The sequence below is a fragment of the Lactuca sativa genome, chromosome 5 (assembly GCF_002870075.4).
Source record: "Lactuca sativa cultivar Salinas chromosome 5, Lsat_Salinas_v11, whole genome shotgun sequence".
Lineage (NCBI taxonomy): Eukaryota > Viridiplantae > Streptophyta > Magnoliopsida > Asterales > Asteraceae > Lactuca > Lactuca sativa.
This window is the reverse complement of record NC_056627.2, coordinates 201776760-201780399: the sequence shown is the minus strand read 5'-3', so window position 1 is coordinate 201780399 and position 3640 is coordinate 201776760.

The following is a 3640-nucleotide window of genomic DNA, read 5'->3' as shown; positions in this document are numbered from 1 at the left end:
CTAGTTATCAAAATTACAAAGTTTAATGTGATTTTGATTCTTGAAAGTGTTCATATTCATGTTCTTGATCTTATGATGTTTAGATGATCATAGGAATTATTTGTAACCTATGTGGTAGTTTAATTCTTGATCATAATGTGTTTTAATGGAGTCCATAACTTGTCCTCAAGTTATGGAAAACCAAAAGTCTCTTGGATTAAAAAACCATTAAAAGAACACAAGAGTTAGAAAAGTGAAGAGTCTTCATTTTATTACTCTATTAAACTCATAAGTTACAAGATATGAAAAGTTTTGAAAGTTTACAAAACTTGCCCTCAAGTTTTGGAACAAGTAAAGTCAAGATTAAAACTTTAGTTCCAACCCTTAGAATTTTAAAAGTTAAAATTCAACCCTTATACTTATATTATTATGATTTAACAATTATATATATATATATATATATATATATATATATATATATATATATATATATATATATATATGTATAAGAAAAAAGTTGTCTTACCGCTAGTACGCCTCATTCACGAAGCCGGTCTATAAGGTAGGTATACTCTCACCCACCGCTTGCTTGACCGGTGGAGGGTCGTTAGCCGAACGGGTAAGACAAGGACTTATAAATTCTCATTCAAAGTATGATGAATATTATAAAGTAACTAAATGTTTTTATTAAATTCCCAATCTTAGTTACTTTAGGAAAAATGTGAATAAGGTGCTAATCCATGAAATTACACTTTACACTTTGATTGAGTCGTTGGTGGAGCGTGTGTGGTTAACCGGCACACTAACTTGGACTTAACAAGGTAGGTAAAGGGTGAATTAGGGTTTATTATAGTATCGATGGAGCGTGTGTGGTTTACCGGCACATCGATTGAGTGATAAACTTTAAGGGTACCAAGTGATTTGCATGGTTACTTCACACCTCGTTTTGTGATCCTCGGTATCCCAGTCACAAAACTTGGAGGGCACACTCGAGATTGAAACATGCCTTTGAAAAGTTCATTGAATCTCAAAGTTTCTAGTAATTTCTAAGAACCAATCAAAAACCTAATACTTAAATATTTCGGTTTTCATGGTGGAAATTGGTGAATCGTCATTCACCTACCTTTCAAATATGGTATAGCTTAGATTACGGCATACCTCTTCTAAGTTATATTATATTGTGATTGGATCCTAGCCTTAATATTACATTTGGGTGTTTTATTAAGGACTCTCTTATATCTAAACTAATCTTGTTCTCTTCTTTTTAGATGTCTTCAAACAATACTGCTTCTGGCTCTAATCCTAATGGCTCCTTTACCCTTATGAACTTGTGTGGGAAAGTCACCTTTCATGGATCCAACTTCAATGAGTGGATCAGAAACATCAGGATGATTACCCGCTACGAGGACAAAGAATATGTCCTTGACAAGGAGCTTAAGGAGATTGATGAGACCACTGCAACTCCTCAGGAGATCGCTGAATTTCGGGCACATGAAAGGGATGCTACGAAAATGGCTTGCATCATGATGGCCACGATGACAGCGGAACTCCAAAAGTCTTATGAGGATTTCTACCCTTATGAAATGCACCAAGATTTGATGGAAAGATACCATCAAAGTGCAAGACAAGAGAGGTATGAAATCATCTGCTCCATGATAACAACCATGATGAAGGATGGGGAATCCGTCACGAGCCACATGCAGAAAATGCAAAGGTATGTGGATCGTTTGCTGAAGCTCAATGTGAACTTCCCTGAGGATCTTGCAATAGATATCATTTTGCACTCCTTACCATCGTGCTATGATCAATTCCGCATGACATATCACATGAATAAGGAAGAGGTCACACTCAGCAAACTTCAGGGACTTCTCAAGACCACAGAATCAGGTCTTAAGGGGAAGTCGGTTGCTATCACTCCTACTCCAAACTCAACTCCGGTTTTGGCAATTGGGAAAAATCGATGGAGGAAGAGAAAGAGGTCCTCGAAGGGTACCAAGGCTTGGACCCTTGATGGATCTTCTTCAAGTGGAACCAAGAAAGGTTTCGTCACTCCTTCTTTTGACCCAAAAGAGGCTGAATGCTTCTATTGTCATGAAAAATCACATTGGAAGCGGAACTGCCCAAAATACCAGCAAGATGTGAAGGATGGGAAAGTTAAACCCAACCATGCAGGTATTTACACTATCATTTCTAATAACTCAACCCATTCTAAATCTTGGGTCCTTGATACCGGTTGTGGTATTCATATTTGTTGTGACTTGCAGGGACTAAGAAGAAGTGAGAATGTGGAGAAAGGAAGAATAAACTTGATCATGGGGAATAGGAAAGCTTTACCTGTTACCAAGATTGGAGTTTATACTTTATCGCTAAGTAGTGGGTTTAGTTTAGATTTGAATAAATGTTGTTACTCGCCAGGAATGGCAAGAAATATTATTTCCTTTCATGCTTTGTACAAACAAGGGTTTACCTTTTCATTTAATAATGAAGTTGGTTCGATTGATGCTTTCTTTAATAATGTTCTTTATTTTAAAGCATTACCTTGTGATGGTGTGTATGAAGCTGTATCTGTTATAGATAACTTAGGAAATAATGTTTTGTGTATTGATTCTATTAATAATAATAACTTGGATAAAGCATCATTATGGCATTGTCGTCTTGGACATATAAGCAAGAAACGCATAGGCCAACTCCAAAAGGATGGAGTCTTGGAGTCATTTGACCTAAAGTCAGATAATAGTTGCGAGTCATGCTTACTTGGAAAAATGACAAAGTCACCCTTCGCAGGTTCGTGTGAGAGGGGTGAAGGTTTGTTGGACCTTATACACACGGATGTGTGTGGACCATTCAAACATGCCACAAGGGATGCTAATCGTTATTATTTGACTTTTACTAATGATTATAGTAGATATGGATATGTTTACTTGATCAAGCATAAATCAGAGACTTTCGAAAGGTTTAAGGAATTTAAACAGGAAGTCGAGAATCAATTGGGCAGGAACATTAAGATGCTTCGATCCGATCGTGGTGGTGAGTATCTTAGTTCAGAGTTCCTTGACTATCTAAGGGAATGTGGGATAGTCTCACAATTGACACCTCCCAGGACACCACAGTTGAATGGTGTGGCTGAGAGGTGTAATCGAACCTTGTTAGATATGGTTCGTTCCATGATGAGTCGAGCTTCGCTACCAATCTCATTCTGGGGGTATGCCTTAGAGACTGCCGCCCATATCCTTAATCTAGTCCCTACAAAGAAAGTTGCCAAAACTCCTCACGAGATGTGGACTGGTAAAGTACCCAAACTAGACCACATCTAGATTTGGGGTTGTGAGGCTTTCGTGAGACGCGAGACTCATGATAAGCTCGAACCCCGAAGCGAGAGGTGTATTTTCATCGGCTACCCACAACAGTCCTTTGGTTACCTCTTCTACAGACCTAGTGAAAATGTGGTCTTTGTAGCTAGGAGGGCTTTCTTTAGAGAAAGAGAGTTCATAAGCCAAGGAAACAGTGGGAGGCAAGTTGATCTTGAAGAAATTCAAGAGTCAAGCGGTGAAGGAACTTCAAACCCTAGCACTCAACTTGAGGAGGAAACTCCTGTTGAGCCAATTGACAAGTCTGTACCTCTGAGGCGTTCCACAAGGGTTAGGAATGCTCCTGAGCATTA